This window comes from Tiliqua scincoides, chromosome 15 (assembly GCF_035046505.1).
Source record: "Tiliqua scincoides isolate rTilSci1 chromosome 15, rTilSci1.hap2, whole genome shotgun sequence".
Lineage (NCBI taxonomy): Eukaryota > Metazoa > Chordata > Lepidosauria > Squamata > Scincidae > Tiliqua > Tiliqua scincoides.
This window is the reverse complement of record NC_089835.1, coordinates 5,301,330-5,319,079: the sequence shown is the minus strand read 5'-3', so window position 1 is coordinate 5,319,079 and position 17,750 is coordinate 5,301,330. Positions and strand designations below refer to the sequence as shown.

The window sequence follows — 17,750 nt, the reverse complement described above, 5'->3', positions numbered from 1 at the left end:
TGTCTTTTTCAAAGTTGTGGTTGTTTGCACTGCCCTCCCCCACATCTCAGCAAGCACCCCACTACTGGGGGGGTGGTGGTGGTCTCAAATTGAGCCTGTTTCATTCCAGGCTGGCACAGGTATGTTTGACAAATGGGCAGTGCTAGTCTAGAAAATAGCCGCTCACCTGCAGGAAGCAATCCAGGGGACTAGATTGGGAGCATTTTGTAAACAGGAAGGGAAACAGCCCACTTCTCGAACCATCGTGGCTTGTAACCTGTGATGGGCTTTTCCTCCGTCAGTCTGTCCAGTCCCCTTTCCAAGGCATCTAGGCCTTCAGATGCCATCACCACGTCCTGTGGCAAGGAGTTCCACATACTAATTGCATGCTGGGTAAAGAAATATTTTCTTTTGTCTGTCCTAACGCTCCTGACATTCAGTTTTAGTGGTTGTCCCCTGGTTCTGGTGTTGTGTGAGAAGGAAAAGAATAATAATAATAATAATAATAAACTTTATTTGTATTCCGTCCTTCTCCCTAAAAGGGACCCAGGGCGGCTAACAACATGTAAAAAACAGATTTAAAAAACATAAGTTAGCACAAATAGCAGATAAAAATCATATTAAAAACACATTAACAGAGACCATAAAAACAGTAGTCAGATTAAAAGACAGAATAAAAAGAGCACAAAAGAGCACAAAAGAGCAAATCACAGAGGAATCGGGCCTGTAAAAAACTAAAAGATGTATAAAAATGTTAAGAAGGCCAAAAAACATAAATAATGTTTATGTTTCATACATAAATGTATAAAAATGTTAAGAAGGCCAAATATCCACATAGGGTGGATATCCCTCTATCCACCCTATGTAGCCCCTACATAATTTTGTGGGTCTCAGTCATGCCCCCCCACGGATGAGGCCGGGATGTGTCCAACTCCCCCCCCCCAGGGCAGACTCTTAGCTGTTTCTCCATTAGCACATTGTGCATTCGAGGTGCGCATCTCAAGACCAGCTGCCGCAACACGTAGCCAGGCAGGTAAACTGAGTCACCCATCCTTTGGTTTCTTGTCGCTGTGTGAAGCTCTGCGGCGTGTGTCTTTTTCTCTCTCCGTCTCTGGCTGAGAAAGTTTTGCGGCATTCCTGGGACTGGTGAAGGCACACAGGCAGCCCTGACCCCTTTCCAGGACTTGTACAGTATATGCTGGCAGGGAGCCCAGTCTAATTATAGGCAGAGAGGAAGTGGGATGTGGGAAAAAGTGCTCACTGGGGGGAAGGCCCCACCCTGCTGCTGCGGTAGAGCTCGGAGGGGCTGCGCCGGGCAAAGGAAGCCGTTTGGCAGCGAAAGATTCCTGCGGGTGGCTGGAGAGGTGGGCCTCACATGGAGCTGCTGAGAGAGGTGGCTGGGATCTGGGGCTGCCTCTGTGGCAGTGATGTTCAGCTTGTGCACTCACATGCTGTCCCTCCCCCTTCCTGACTGGATCCAGGCAGGCCGTGGAGCTGCATTGGAGGCTTTTCTGGTGGGGCCCAGGCTCACGGCCAAGGTCTGTAGAGTCTTGGAGAGATCCATAGAATTCATCCCAGGCTTTATCTCTCAAAGGTAGAATGGAAAGCAATCCAAGCGTGTGCTTAAAAAGTACATGCGAGTCAGTGAACCAAATGGATCCAAGCGCATTTCAATACATGAAAGACTAGAAGAGATTAGCCTAGTGTGGGGAGGGGGGCCTTTGGGTGCAGGACTCAGCTAGCTGAAAGCTGGCCCTGCTGTGGGGGTTCTGAGCCGGTGTCTGGAATGGGGTTAGCAAACTGCAAACCCAGTTATTCGTGGCGAGAGAGAGGTGTGGCTGGACGGCAGCAGGAGAGCTGTTTGGAGGTGTCAGCTCTCCACCTAGGAGTGCACAAGGAGCCAGCCTTGCCCTTGGAAGCCCTTGGAAGTTGGGGTGCTTGCCGGGGCTTGTTCACGGGAAAGTCTTGCATCAGTTCCCTGTCACCTTCACCGGTTACCAGTCTGTTTCTGGGCCCAGTTCTCTGGACCCATGAAATCTCTATGTGTCTTGGGACCTGGTAATCCGAGGGACCGCCTCGCCCCACACGAACCTGCCTGCTCACTGCGATCGTCGCTGGCTGCCTGGCTCTGCCCTGCTGCCTGTGGAAGCGCAGTTAGCTGAGATGCAGGGTCTTTTTGGTGACGGCCTCCAGGCTGCGGAATTCTCTCCCAAGGGAAATGCAACAGGCCCAGCCGCTGCCTGTTTTAAGCAAGCCCCAGAAGAATTGCCACTTTCCGACCAGACTGCTAGAGATGCCACCACTTGTTTGCTTGTGTGACTCTTGTTTCAGTTGCTGCACGGTTGTGTGGGAGGTCGTGCATTTCGGTAAGCTTTGGCCTCGTTGACAGTCCCTTGGGCAGGCGATCCATGCCCTAAACAACTACCAAATACACGTATGTGTCGGTTCCCAGCAATTCTGTTTCATTTTGTGTCTGGGAAACAGCCCTGCTGTCCATCACAGGCTCCAAGCCGAGCTGGGTGTACGCAGCCTGCTGATTTTAGAAGTAGGCTGTCTCTGAACGCAGGATACAAGGGAGGGCACCGGGATGCAGGTCTCTTGTTGCCGCGTGTGCTCCCTGGGGCACCTGGTGGGCCGCTGTGAGATGCAGGAAGCTGGACTTGGTGGGGAGGGTGCCGTGCTTTCCCCGCTTCCCCCTCCCTCCTAGTCAGTAGCCACAGCGGGTGCCCTGAGGTGCATGTCCTGGCAGTGATTATAGAGGTTGGTTGGGGAGCTGGGGAGGTGAGTCAGAGGTGGCCGAGCTCGTTTTCTTGCCGTTGCCCCTCCTCCCGGGCAGCAGCTGTGGGGAGCGCCTTCTGGCCTTGGCCTTGCAGTTGCTTCTTGTCCCAGTCTGTGCTGGGCACACGACTGGCTGGCCTGGGCGTACCCCTCTTGGCCTGGCTCCTCCTCCCACCTGCTCCCCGCTCGACTTTTGGCCCCACCCAGGAGGGCAGAACCTCTTGCTGGCTTCCTGCCAGCTGGGTAACTGCACTGGGCAACAGTCAGCCTGCTGCCGCTGCTGCTGTGTTTTGCCAGAACTGGACGCTGCTGCCGTGACTGGGTTCTTTGGCAGCTGTATGTGTGTTTTGGTTTCCATGGGGAGGGTGACAGGCCCAGCTGTCCGTCAAGGGTGTGGGCCCAGTGCGTGCGGTGATGTCCCCCCGCTGGCAGCTGGTGCTGGCCTGGGCATTGCTGACTCATGTGGAAGGGAAGCGCGTGGTGTGCGAGGAGACGGTCTATCACTGGCTGGTCCCCCCCCCTTGCCTTTGCCCCCATTGTAAGAACATAAGAACAGCCCCACTGGATCAGGCCAGAGGCCCATCTAGTCCAGCTTCCTGTATCTCACAGCGGCCCACCAAATGCCCCAGGGAGCACACCAGATAACAGGAGACCTGCAAGGCTTCCTGGGAATTGTAGTTCAGAACATAAGAACAGCCCCGCTGGCTCAGGCCACAGGCCCACCTAGTCCAGCTTCCTGTATCTCACAGTGGCCCACCAAATGCCTCAGGGAGCACACCAGATAACAAGAGACCTGCAAGGCTTCCTGGGAATTGTAGTTAAGAACATAAGAACAGCCCCACTGGCTCAGGCCACAGGCCCACCTAGTCCAGCTTCCTGTATCTCACAGCGGCCCACCAAATGCCCCAGGGAGCACACCAGATAGCAAGAGACTTGCAAGGCCTCCTGGGAATTGTAGTTAAGAACATAAGAACAGCCCCACTGGATCAGGCCAGAGGCCCATCTAGTCCAGCTTCCTGTATCTCACAGCGGCCCACCAAATGCCCCAGGGAGCACACCAGATAGCAAGAGACCTGCAAGGCATTCTGGGAATTGTAGTTAAGAACATAAGAACAGTCCCACTGGAGCAGGCCATAGGCCCACCTAGTCCAGCTTCCTGTATCTCACAGAGGCCCACCAAATGCCCCAGGGAGCACACCAGATAACAAAAGACCTGCAAGGCCTCCTGGGAATTGTAGTTAAGAACATAAGAACAGCCCCACTGGCTCAGGCCACAGGCCCACCTAGCCCAGCTTCCTGCATCTCACAGTGGCCCACCAGGTGCTTCTGGGAGCTCACAAGACCACAGGAGACCTGCATCCTGGTGCCCTCCCTTGCGCCTGGCATTCAGAGGCAGCCCACTTCTGAAGCTAGCAGGCTGTGTTATACCCACCATGCCTTGCCACCTGTGATGGATTCTTCAGGAGGAGGAGGCAGGAGGTCTGGTCTAGAGGGTAGAGCCTCCGTCTGCCTGAAGACAACATCCACAAGGTCGCCGGTTCGAGGCCACCGGCACCGTGCGACCTTGGAGCGGCTGACAAGCTGAGGCCGAGCAATTCCATCTGCTCTGAGCGTGGGAGGATGGAGGCCAGAATGTGAAGCCAGATCGGAATGAAACACCTTGAATGTAGTTGTTCTTGAAAGAAAGAACCTTCTTTGAAATTGTAAAAATCCCTATTTAATAAGGGATTTAATAAAGCCTGCCTCTGTAAACCACCTTGAATAAAGTCTTGAATAAAGACCAAGAAAGGCGGTATATAAATACCTGTTATTATTATTATTAGGAATCTGTCCAATTCCCTTTTAAAATAATCTAGGCCAGATGCCATCCTTGTGGCAAGGAGTTCCGTAGGCTGAGCCTGGTTCTGCTTTGTTCAGCAGAGTGCCTGCTGCTTCCCCACCCCATATGCCCTGTTGGGGTTCTGGCAAGGCTGGACCCACTTGCGCGCCGGGACCCACTTGCCTGTCATTTTGAGCGCTGCCGTTGGCGGTCTTCGCAAGCTCCATTTCCTGTGTTAAAAGAGAGGTTCTAGACCTCATGGTTGTGGACATGGCTCTGTTGTGCGTCAGCCATACCTGGTGAGGTCCCTGAAGCTGGAGTTTGCTCTGCAGGGCTTCTGCCGGCTGAAGGTGGAATTCTTTATTCTGGGGTTTCAAACAGGCTCTGCCCTCCCTACTGGGAAGTAGGGGCTTCCCCTACTTCCCCTAGGAGTAGGGGCTTCTAGTGGGGAGCCCCTACTTCTGAGCCACCATTTCTTCCTGAAAGCTCAGGAGACAGACAAGACTTGCTGCCATTTCGGGAATCTGGCAGCCTTCAGCTTTGACTCCGGCAGAATTAACCTGGTTTCCCAAAGCCCAGCTCTGTTCTTCAGCGCCTGCTCCCCAAAGCTTTATTTCAGGCTCCTCCGTCCCCATTAAAAGTGGGGGGCGTCTTGCATTGCATACCTTCCACCTCTGGGGATTTTATTTATTCATTGGCTGCTTGTAGCATGTTTGCGCCTGTTTATGTGCAGGGGGGGGAGTTCGCTGCATGAGATGTGCCAAAAGACGCATTTGGGTATGGGAATTGCGGAGGACCAGGCCTGGTTCAGACCGGCAGCCGAAGAGCTGTGAACCCAGCAGGGGCTGCGTTCCTCCTCCTCGGAGGTGCTATTGTCTGGTGGGAGAGCCACAGTATTATATAACCCGGCGGCGGACCCGGGCCTGTGATTAGCCAGAGGCCTCTCAATCATTAATGCCTCTGCAGTCTTCCCGGGAAGTAGGTCAAAAACGAGGCGAGGACTCCGAGGGCAGCGCGGCGCCCCGCTGCCTGGGATGGGGGCAGGGCTGGCGTGGAGGGCCAGGTCACCCTCCTGCCCAACAAGGCCTGACCTGGGCATAGAAGCCCTGAATCGGTTTTTAAAACTTTTATGATCATGAATAATTTTTTTTAATTTTAATTGGTTTTATTTCAGTGCTCTTACGTGGGATGTTTTATCTTCTGTATGCTTTATCGCTTTGTTGTATACCGCTGTGAGTTTTAGGAAAGCAGTATACAAAACCTTTTGAACAACTCCAGTCTGCAAAACTGAGGGTCAAAAATACTCCCCCCCCCACCCACCAAGTTTATGTTGGTTTGATATGAATTTGGGGTGCTGGTTCCAAAAGTGGCACCGTTTTTGGCAATACAGCCTCGCCTTGATTGTGAATGCTTCAAGCAGCTTCCTTGTGAGGAAGCAGCCCATGCCAAGATGATGCCCTTATCGCTGAAACGTAGACGCGATTGGGCGAAACTGGTGCCATTTTTGGAATTTGGGTGACAGTCCTCCCCGACGGCTGTTGTCGGGTTGCGTTTAGGAGATCCATATGGAGCGAGGCTGTGTGATCTGATCTGTGATCTGTGGGAACTCTGATCCCAAACCTCCACTGCCTTGTGGCTACATCCAGTTATGGAAAAGGCTTCAGGAGTCAACCTCGAGGCAAAACCGGGAGCCGGAGTCCCTGAGGCAGTTCATGGCTGAACACAGTCACGTTCTGGCAACTCCTGCGACGCCGCTGGAACCAACCATATTGGCCTCTGCCTTTCCACTGGACCATTTCAGCGACGTGGAGAGGGGGGATTTGCTGCATGGGTAACAGCCTATCCTCCATACCTACTTTACCCAGGCTTCGCGCACTGGAGAGGACACTCTGTTCCAGAACCACCATTCAGAGCGCGATACCATAGTCTTCTGAGACTGAAGGATGCCAACATGGAGGCTGTGTGGTTTTCGTTTGGTGATTGATTCCGACGTGCTCCGTGACCAGAAAAAGGCAGTTGGCCAGTTTTGCTGGTCCTACCAGCCGGGGTTCTTTGCCCCTCTGGTGCTCCAGGCACTCGAGATGCTCCTGCAGTTTTTTGTGATGTGAGAACAAGTCGGAGTCAGCTGGAGCTGGGCTGGGCGGACCGCAGGCAGCTCCGTAGGTTGGCTGTGGCTTTTCACAAGTCACGCAGGGTCTGACACTCCACCTTCCACCAAGAATCGCAGGCCTCCTTGGGTAGCAGCCACGGGCAGGGCTTGGCGAAACTCTGAGAAACGAGAGGGGTGGCTGAATTGGATTGTGGGAGGGCAGAGTCCTCTGTTGCATCTTGCTCTTTCTTGTAACGGTGGTTCCCAAAGTTTTTAGCACCAGGGCCCACTTTTTCAAATGGTACTCTGTTGCGGCCCATCTAACTTTACAAGCCTTAATAAAAAGCTGATCTAGAAAGAAGTTATATTTTTGTTTACAAGTAATATTTTATTTATTTGCCCCCCCAAAAACCCCTCAATCCATTTCTTGTTATATAATAATAACAACAACAACAATAATAATAACAATAATAACTCAGTATTTATATACCACCTTTCTGGTCATCGGATTCCTCCTCTGACTTGATTCAAGGCGGTTTATGTAGGCAGGCGTTTCTAAAACCCTCAAGGGGATGTTTTACAAACATCGAGGTTCTCTCTTTCAAGAACCAACCACATTTCAGGTGGATCTTCCTGGTTTGGTCTCACTTCTGGCCTCCAGTTCTCCCAGCAGGCTGACAAGCAGCTCCATCTCTCACATGGAGGGCAGCCAAGACGCTTCTTACTCACACCAAGAGCAGGTGGAATCACTCAGCTGGGCTTGTCAGTTGCTTCAAGGTCTGGCCATTCTCAGTCGTTCAGGGAGCTGCCGGTGTCCTCGAACTGGTGACCTTCTGATGTTATCTTCTGGCTAACGGAGGCTCTACCCTCTAGAACAGACCTCCTGCCCAGCCCCAGATGGCAGCCCTAATGCATAGACTCAAGGCTTGAGGGGCTTAGTTCTGTGACCCCCAACCTTCTCCAAACTGCCGGAGCTCAATGCTCTGCAGGGCTGGACCGCTCAGTCTGGTCCCGATTCTGTTCTAGTGAAAAAAATCAAACCTGGTCAATTTGTGTATTGGATGGAAGTTTGCAGGACTTTGCTTCCCCCGGCACAGAAGTCTGCTTAATTGCATGGGTGGGGGGAAGAGTCATGGTAACTTTGGCCCGGCTGCTGCTTTAGGGTTTTCTCCAGTTCTTTGACCTTTTGCACTCAGGCTGACAGTGACCAGATCTTGCCAGGAGGGTCAGAGTCTTTCACCACTGCGAAGAGATGCTTAGAGGGAGTTTTGCTGCTCTGCCCCTCCCCCCCAGCGCTGCACCACAGCTACGAAAAGCTGTGTCAGAGGCCCCGACCGCTATTGCTTGCGGTCACCCTGGCTGGGGTGAGTTCTTGCCCCTCCACCCCACCGACTTCACCTCTCGCCCTCCCAGCCTCCCTGCATCTGTTGGTTTCACTTCTGTCTCTCCTGGTGCAAGAAGGAAGTTGATCAGTGAGAGCGAAACCCGCGGTTCAAACAGTCGCAGGCCCGCTGGCTGCGCTGCGGATTGCCTGGCCAGGCTGGCCCTGGATACTGTTGCAACACACAAACAACAAACACACACACACACACACACCCACCCCGCTTCTGGAGTTTTTTTTTAAAAAGAAGTGATGTCTTCCGTGGCCCCCCCACCACTGCTTCTGAGTCCGTGGACACTGCCCCCCTCCGATGTTCTCTGGTAGATCCCCTTGGGTGGGCTCACCTGGTCCCGATTCTCTTACCATCCAGTGGCACTAGATGTTGTTGGAGGCGCTGCTGCACCCATTTGTGCTGCAGTGTGGTTTTGCTCTGCAAAGGATTCTGTGCCACTGGTTGGAAGGAGAGAGAGAGAGAGAGAGAGAGAGAGAGAGTGTGTGTGTGTCGGATCTTTTGGCAAACAGCACACTGAGAAAGCAGAATTGTCCTGCCCTGTGCTATTTGGGCAGTGGGTTCCACGCTGACATTAGGGGCTGTTTTCCTTGTCTGTGTGCTGAAGGTAGGAGATTTTTTTTGAGGGGGGGGTGAAGTCCCAGGTTCACAGCCAAGATCTGTAGAATCTCAAGAGATAAAGACTTCCTATATCTCTAGGGTAGAATGGAAAGCCATCCAAATGTGCGCTGACAAATTGCAGCTGCGTTCGTGAGCCGCGTGAATCTCAGCGCATTGGAAGGCAAAATAGCACGCGTGCCGGCCTACAAGGAAAGTCAACAGTGACAAAACCGCTTGTTTTAGAGACTGTGAAATAATTTAGTAAAAATATTATGTTTATTTTGACCCTAGCAAGGGGCCCCCATAAGGTACAGGGGCAACTGGGATCAGTTGATCCAATTGGCTTAAAGCCCGCCCTGCGTCCAGGGACGGGAACAGCTGGCCTGGGATGACCTTGGTTGTCCTGGGGGACGACGACGACGGACAGTGTGTATGGCTGTTGTCAGAGGGTGGGGGGGAGCAGAGATGGCTGAAGGGGTAGGGGAGAATAGTAGGTGCCCTGGTTGCTCTTGCGTTGGGTGGTCTTGTCAGAATCTCTCGCTGTGAAGGATGGTCCCTTTTGGACAACTATAAATTGGGGTGGAGGGCAAGTAGAAATGTGTGGGCTGCTGTGCAGATTGTGTCCGTGTCCCATAATCAGGAGGACTCAAGGCCATGTGGGGTTAACACTCTGCCACCTTCGCCTTGACAAGTCCGATTAGGGCTGGCAGCGCCACCTCCCTCGCCGGGCCTGGGCCTTATCAATTAGAGCTAAGCCGATTACGCTCTGCCGCTCACTCGCTCGTGTCTCTCTTGAAACGCGGCCCTTCTTGGCGCTGGCCGTGGCCTGATGGCATTTCGCTGGCCTCTGCTGGCGGAGGAGTTGGGCCCAGCGGCTGACAGAGGCTGGTGGGGGTTGCAGTCTGCAGGGAACCCCAAGGCTGCCCCAAGATGTTTAAACTTCTTTTTCAAGAAGAAAACTTACTCCTTTTAAACTTATTTTTCAGTTATTTATTGGTGTGATTATATATACTACCAAGTTAGAAATGTATATATCAATATACAAACTTGCAAAGTAAACACACACACACAAAGTTCAGTAAAAGAAAACTTCTCTAGCCATTATTATTATTTTCATATCATGACTATTACTGAAAATAACTTTGTCATGGGGGGTGTACAAAATTATGGGTCCCGGGTGCCGAATAGGCCTCGGTACACCACTTGGTACAATGGTGCATAATTTTGTGCTGCCGCTGTGCTCCGATTGGTGCAGAACCATTGAGCATTTACACCGAGCCCTTGTGGCACCCCTTTTACCAGGTGCAGAAATCAAGAATGGTGCACCTTGCGTTGGACAAGTCCGGGGAGGGGTGGATGATGGGGCAGACTGGAAGCTTGGGGGATAAGTTCTGGGTTTGAACAGAAACTCTGGACACCCCCCCCCCCCCCAAACTGGAGCCAGGTGCAAGCCACAGGTCAGGGGGCTTGGATGCGCTCAGGACTCAGTGTGCCTGTGAGTCCCGGCGCTCACTTCTTAACCAGACACAAGCGTCCTCAGGGATACAGGCCAAGGAATTACCTGTTGGCCCTTGTCACAGGTGGGTTTGGCATCTGTGGCATTGACTCACTGTGTGAAGATTCTGGTCTCATTTTGGGCAAGGGCCCCCCTGGGGACGTTGGGGCAGACTTGGGACTGGGGATCTCTGGCCAGCAGAGACAGAACTAATCTGTGTCAAGAGATTCTGTCTGGTTTCTGGCTTTGTAAATTCAAAACTCACTGAGGGCCCCTACTTGTCAGTTCTTAAAGAAGAAACCCCTTGCAGGTTGTCTCACCCCAGTGTTTTCTTACTGGCTTTGTTTGAAGTGGATTGTTCTGTATTGGCCAGTGGATGGGATACTGGACTTGGGCCAGAAGGTGCAGGTGCAAATTCTGCCCATCTGTGATACCCCCCCAGGGTGGCCTTGAGCAACTCTTCCCCCATCCCCACCAAATTCCCACAAGGTGGTTGTGAGGATTAGGGGTTCCTAGGAGGAGCGGGGAGGACTAATGCTCACATTATGGGGTCCAGTGATCCACGCTGCAGCTCCCCACATGTTTCCCAACCCACAGCTGCTGCCAGGGGGGCTGTTGCAAGGGGGGCGAAGCCCGAACCCCTTGGGGAACCGCCTTGCCAAACGGATGCAAATGCTGACGAGGGTCCCTTTTCTCCCCTCCTCTTCCTCCAGTTTGCCTGACGGGCATCAGCTACAAGTCGTCTTCCAAGGACCCAAAGATGCAGTGACGCAGCAGAGAGGTAAGGGGACAAAACCCACCTGTCTGTTGTTTTTTAAAGGCAAAAACAAAGAGGGGATAAAAGGAGAATTGTTGGTGTCTTGGCTGAAGCTCTCCAGAGGCTGGGAAAGCAGAAGTGGGGGGCGGGGGGTCTGTGTTCAAGACATGGCGTCATGGCAAGACCAAGAGACACAGAATCATACAGTGTCAAGAGTCAGGTCTGGATTGGGGAGGCCGGGCTCCGATTTCCACTCAGCCAGAAAACTTGTTGAATGTCCTGGGACCGGTCACTGCTCCTCAGTCTAGTTAACCTGATGCTCACCTGCAGGGGGCAGCCCTTTATACTCCCAAAAGGGGTCCAAAGGAAATGTTGTACCCCTGTTAAAATTTCTCTTGGAGGCCCTGGCTGACTCCTTGCCCCCTCCCCATTCGCGGCAGGAGAAAGGCCTCATCCTGGGAAGATCCCAGAGGTCGCCGTCTTCAGTAAATGAATTTGTCAATGGAGTTGGCTGTTGGGGTTCTGGTGCCTGGAGCTGCCAACTTCTGCTCCTGTGCTTTTTTAGGAGTGACTCAAGTTCAGTGGGGTGTGTGAAGCTTTATCGCCTTCTTGTTTATCGCCACATCAGGGAAAACTTCCCTGGCTGAGCTCCTGCAAATTGGGCTGCTGTGAATGGATGCAGGAGCAGGACCACTAAAGAAACTGGTAGTGTTTCTGGTGTCTGTGGGTTTCCCAAATCTGAATGGAGGGAGAAACTTTTCCCTTCACCTATCAGCCAAGCAGAGAGCCAGCTTGCTTGGGTTAGACAGGCTGGGAAACAGCGAGACCGCCAGGGTGGATGTGTGCTTGCTTTGGCCTCTGGGAAAATAGACTTTTTCCCAGGCTTGTCGTCCATCAGCAGCTACTGGGAAACTTTTGTGTGTGTGTGTTTCTCTCTTGAACAGGGTTGCCAGATCTCCAGATCTGACCTATGTCAGGGTTGAACTGTCTCCTCCTCCTCAGAATCTCTAGAGAAGGGATAAAATCTGGGAGGAAGGGAGGGCCTGCCGGCATCAAGATGCAGACTTCTTGCTTGGCCTGGGAGGTTTTGCTAGTTGCTCCTCCCCATGAGAATTCGGCCCCGTCCCCTGGCACAAGCAAGTTCGCCCCGCTAGGCTCCAACCCCTGGTCAGTCTGGCCCCACTCCTTGGTACTTCTTAAATTTGGTCTGGTGTGCTCCCTGGGGCATTTGGTGGGCAGCTGTGAGATACAGGAAGCTGGACTAGATGGGCCTTTGGCCTGAGCCAGTGGGGCTGTTCTGATGTTCTTAACTACAATTCCCAGGAGGCCTTGCAGGTCTCTTGTTATCTGGTGTGCTCCCTGGGGCATTTGGTGGGCCGCTGTGAGATACAGGAAGCTGGACTAGGTGGGCCTATGGCCTGATCCAGTGGGGCTGTTCTTATGTTCTTAACTACAATTCCCAGGAGGCCTTGCAGGTCTCTTGTTATCAGGTGTGCTCCCTGGGGCATTTGGTGGGCCGCTGTGAGATACAGGAAGCTGGACTAGGTGGGCCTATGGCCTGATCCAGTGGGGCTGTTCTTATGTTCTTAACTACAATTCCCAGGAGGCCTTGCAGGTCTCTTGTTATCAGGTGTGCTCCCTGGGGCATTTGGTGGGCCGCTGTGAGATACAGGAAGCTGGACTAGATGGGCCTAGGGTCTGATCCAGCGGGGCTGTTCTGATGTTCTTAACTACAATTCCAAGGAGGCCTTGCAGGTCTCTTGTTACCTGGTGTGCTCCCTGGGGCATTTGGTGGGCTGCTGTGAGATACAGGAAGCTGGACTAGATGGGCCTATGGCCTGATCCAGCGGGGCTGTTCTTATGTTCTTATGGTCGCTGCCACACTGTTGGCCTACTCTGGTGGAGGGTGGTGGATGGGGCTGAGAGCCACTAAGGTCATCCCTTAAGCTGTCTTTGTGGTGCTAATGAGAACCGAAGAAGCCGGAGGCCAGGGAAATCATATAAAACCCACCTCTCCGCTGTTTTGTGTGTTTTCCCCCCTTTTCATCTCATAATTTATATCTTCGTTTTATTGCTGTTACCGTAAAGCGCTTGCATCTCTGCCGCCTGTAATGAGATTGTGGCACGTAGAGGGCTGGGAAAAAAAACTGCCATCCCCCCTTCCCTTCTCTAATTTAATAAAGGTTCTTGGGTTTGTGTAATGCACTTTCTGCCGCTCGAAAATCAATAAGAGCGACGATCGGAAAAACGGAGCTGAGAGTGGAAACGGATCCCGGGGCCAGAAATGTGGGCAGTTTCTGTTCATTTGGGAGAAATTGGATCGCCACCATTGGAGGAGCTGGCAAGGAGATGGTGGGATTTGATACTCCGAGTGTCTTGACTGCAGGCTGTCCGAGAAGATTGTCCTTGTGCAGTTCCTTCCCGCAAGGGCACGACTGAGAAGTGGATCAGTGCCGTTGCTGGTATCATCTGGGCGGAGGGTACTTTTCTTCTGAGGTCAACAGTGAGAGACTCTCCTGTGCAGGTGCCCCTTGGCATCTGTGGGGTTCGGTTCTCCCCCCCCCCCATGGATACCAATATCTGTGGATACTGGAGTCCCTTCCAAGAACATTAAAAATCAGTCAGAAAAATAGACTTCCCTCCCATCATGGTGCAAAATTGAGCCACTTCCAGGTCACATTATTATTATTATTGTTATTGTTATTGTTATTGTTATTAACAGTATTTATATACCACTTTTCAACTAAAAGTTCACAAAGCGGTTTACAGAGAAAAATCAAATAACTAAATGACCCCCTCCCTTGCTTCACCCCAGAACGATTGTGCGACCTAGAAGTGGTTTACAGGACTGCAGAAGAATTTAAGTTTTGTAAAGCTTTTGATTTACTCACTATTAACTTAATGGTTTTAGTTTGATTTTGTCATATGGGGGTGTTAAAAAAACTTCCTGTTTGTTACCACTTCCAGGTTAATGACATCACCTCTGGTGGGTCCTAAAAGATTGTCATTCTAAAAAGTGGGTCCCAGTGCTACGATGTTTGAGATCCACAAGTGGAAATGTACCCAAGAAACATGGAAATGTGCAAGTGGAAATGTACCCAAGAAACGGACACTTGTGTAGCGTGTGTGCGTATGCGCGCGCTGAGGTGCCCAAGTTAGGAGAAAGCACAATTTTCTGCTAGTCCCTTCTTTCGTGTGAAGAGAGAGTGCACTTTTAGAAACCTTTTTTGGCTGCAGTGGTCTGCTCCAGACACTCTGGAATCTGGGAAGCCGGAGGGAGGGCAGCGTGAGCCTTCCAGGGGTCGAGGGCGAGAGTTGCCCCCTGCCCTTTCCCAGGCCTGCCGTGGCTCGAATGAGTGATGCCAGGGGAGAGAAGTGGTGCCGTTGGGCAAAGGCGTGACGTCACTGGTCTGCTTGCAGAAGCCAGCATTCTGTGGCACCGAATTCGCCTCGCCGAACCGGCGCTGGTGATTCTACCTGCATCTCCTCCTAACGCGTGCTGCAACTTAGGCCACTGAAGAGAGCGGCCAAGAGGGGGGGGCACCTCCCTTGGGATAAAAGGCTGCAGTATTTGGGGCTCTTGAAAGAAGGTGCCTGAAGGGGGGCATGATGGAGGATGCATCTCTTGCTGTCTTGAGTGCTCCCTGAGCATCTGAGATGCAGGAAGCAGGATTGGGTGGGCCGTGGGGCCTGCTCCAGCAGAGCTCTTCTGAGGTTCGGCACGCAAAATGTCCAGAGTGCTGTGATCCTCTCCTCCTGGAGTGTGGGGGTGTGTGTGTGAGTGCCACATTCCTCACTCCCTTGCACACATGCCCCCCCCCGCCTCTTTCCAGTGCTGTCCCTGGACCCTTTTGGCTGCAAAGGAAGTGAGTCCCAGTGGCTGGCTGACTGGCTGGCTTCGGGCAGCTGTTTGGAGGCTGCCACCCTCCCCTTTCCTCCCCCCCCCGCGTGTTCTCACACCGCACATGCTTCAGCCACCCCCCCTTCCTCGCGGTTTCGCATCTGCTCCTGCCCTTTAGCGGTTTCTGCCTGTCATCCTGGGACAGGGCTTGGGCAACAGAGCGGAGCGGCTTTGAGGGTGGTGGGGGGAGCGAAAGGAAGGCTGGCAAAGAGGGGGGCCTGGTTGGCGTGGTCCTTTGATGCCCTGGCTGCCGCCGCTCGCTGCCTGTGACATTTGAGGGACATTTGTTCAGGCGGTGGCCGGGCCGGGGGAGGAAGGGGGGCTTGTGGGGGGGGGCAGCCAGGAGCACTCCTTCTGCACGCCGAGACACCAGCCGGTTTCTTTTCTGACGCCCAAGGCCCTGCGGACGTGGAGAGGGCCGCAGCCAGCCTGGCTCCGGTGAGTACCGCTGGTTGCTCTTTCCACAGGGGAGCTAAAATTAGCAGGTCCTCCTTTGTGGGGGGGGGGCAGCCCTCTTTCCTCCCACTGCGTGGAAGGACAGGCCTGTTTGGAGCAGTGCCCCAGAGGCTTGGATGAGGGGCGTTACTTGCGTGGGGAAGCAGGACCCCCCCCACTGGGCCCGGCCCGGCTCCCTGGCCCGGAGTGGCAGCCTTGGCAGGGCAGAGCAGAGCCCCTCGTGGCGCTGTGTGCCGGAGCCTGCCAAGTGCGCCTTTCCAATCCCTGGCGTCTTTGAAATTCCCAAAATAGATCCTGGAGGCGTGGTGGTGGTGGGGGGGCTGGGTTTGTTTTCCTGTGCTATTCTGAGCGGCTCCTTGGAGCAGGGGAAACTCCGCAAGGAGGGCGTTCCCAGGACGGGGCCTGGCGCATGAACTTGTTCTTGGGCCTCAGGTCTCTGACCTCGATGTTGCCCCATTTCCTTCTCCGCTCTTGGGTGGGCTTTTCTCCCCTACCAGACTTTACAGGCAACTCCAAAGCAGCCTGGCTTTGCTCTTGCTTTTTTCTTTCTTTGCTTGCTAACTCCTGATGGTCAACTTCTCAACCTGGGGACATTTTTGGGGGGGGGAGGGGGGAAGAGTAACATTAGGGTCTCTGAAAGGAATGTTATCAGAGGGTACAAAGTTTTTTTTGGGGGGGGGGGCCCTTCTCCATTGGATCATAATTTCCACCAATTACAATATATAAACCACATAAGCTGACAGCGAACGCGAATATTTGTCTTCACACAATAGATGCAGACCTTTTCTGAGATCCCAGGACACTTCCATCTGCCCCCCCCTTTGGCTCCCCGGCCCCCTTCCTGACCCTGGGCCCAGATACAAGGTTCCCCCTGCACTCTCTCTCATGGGCCCTGGGTGACATTATTATTTTTATCAACTGCCTAAGTCCAGATCATTGTATTTTGCAGTGGCAGCCACAAAACAGCCCCCGCCCTGGTTTAGAGGAGGGACTCATGAATGGTCCTGAAACTTGGGCAAGGGAGGAGGTGTGATGTAGTGGATCGAGTGCTGGAGTGCTGGTGAGCGCCAGCTTCAGGTTCGTGGGTGAAGCCTCCTGGGTGACCTCTGGCCTGTTACCGCCTTACTTTCCTGGTAATGTTGCTGTAAGGCTAGGAACGGAGGGAGCCGATTCTGCTGGAGTCGGTCTGTTGGGTGACTGAGGTTGGTACGGTCGGTCGAGACATCTGCTCTCCACAGTGTCATGGGAATTTTTCCTCTGCCCTACTGGAGGATGTGGCCAGGGGTTGAACCCAACACCCCTCAGCGTACAGAAGGGCCGTAGCTCTGCTGGGCTGTGGGAAAAAGGTGGAGGGAGAGAAATAATGTGTCCCACCCTGAGCTCGAATGGGTGAGACAAAAAAAAAAGTCATTTAGTGATAAACCCATGCAATGCCCCCCTACCCTGGTGACTGCTTCGTTGTGATATAGAACTGAATCATGCCTGAAGTCGCACAAGGAGGCAGAGGGCGGCAGGACTTGAAGCCAGGTCTTGAAGCTCTGCAGGCTGGGCGATTCTGGCTTGTGACATCACATCCCCCCCCCTTTGCAGCCTTTTGGCCTTGTGGCTCTTCTCTGGACCCTTTCAGTCCCGTCCCCCCCCCCCCAACACCCTCTTTAGAATCAAGATGTCCAGAAAAGGGCGTGAGTTCCAAATGCATTTCTTTGGGTCCGCTTAGAGGGGGAGTGTCGGATACAAATAGGCTAAATAAATTTCTGAAATGTTAAAGTCAGCCCTGCTGTTGGTGCTACAAGGATGCTCTTGTGCAAAGGGCAGTTTTGTGTGCCTCTTCCAGACCCTCCCCCCCTTGGAGTGGACTGGACTGTTCCCCGCTAGAGGACTCTGCAGGGAGGCCTTCTTCCTTGCTTGGGCCTTAAAAATCTGAGCTCTGCATGGAATGAGCAGCTGTTTTGCCTTCAGAAAGTCCAGGTTCGACCTCAGTGGCATCTGTAGAGCTCGTCCAGTGACAGGCCTACCAGCTGAGGGAGACCAGGCTGGGTGGGCGGCCCGGGGCCTGACTCGGAACAGCTGCTATGGTCGAGATGGATGGCGCATTGTTCCCTCTTCCCAGAGTGTCCAGTTATGGGAGGGGGAGCTGGGTGCTTTTCCCAGCAGGGTGAACAGTGGATTTGCAAGGAGGAAGGAGGGGCAATTGCAGTGGGGAGACAGAGGGGGGGGAAGTTTGGGCCCTACCCCCCTGGCAGGAGCTGGGTCTGAAGTGCCTGGAGACCCCCCCCCCCGCCGCTCCAGCAGGGTGACGGCAGCAGCACTGCTTGTCTCTCTGCAGCCAGGAACCAGCTTGAACTTTGCTGTGCAGGAAACGGCACCCACCTGGCCGACTGCAGCTTCTTCTTTTGCAGAGCTGTTGAGGAGGATTCCTTTGTGGCCTTGACACCTTTTTTTTTTTTTTTTTAAGGTCTTCAGAGTGGGCTTCAGCTCCCTGTGG

General features: G+C 53.3%; 1 protein-coding gene across 1 annotated transcript in view; it reads left to right on the top strand.

The window, feature by feature from the left end:
* Window positions 1-17,750, top strand: part of MEF2D (myocyte enhancer factor 2D) — an 83,799-nt gene that overhangs the window by 22,915 nt on the left and 43,134 nt on the right. Inside the window, exon 2 of the mRNA XM_066610425.1 lies at window positions 10,865-10,932. The gene's annotated coding sequence lies outside the window, so the exon portion shown is untranslated. The remainder of the gene's footprint in view (window positions 1-10,864; window positions 10,933-17,750) is intronic.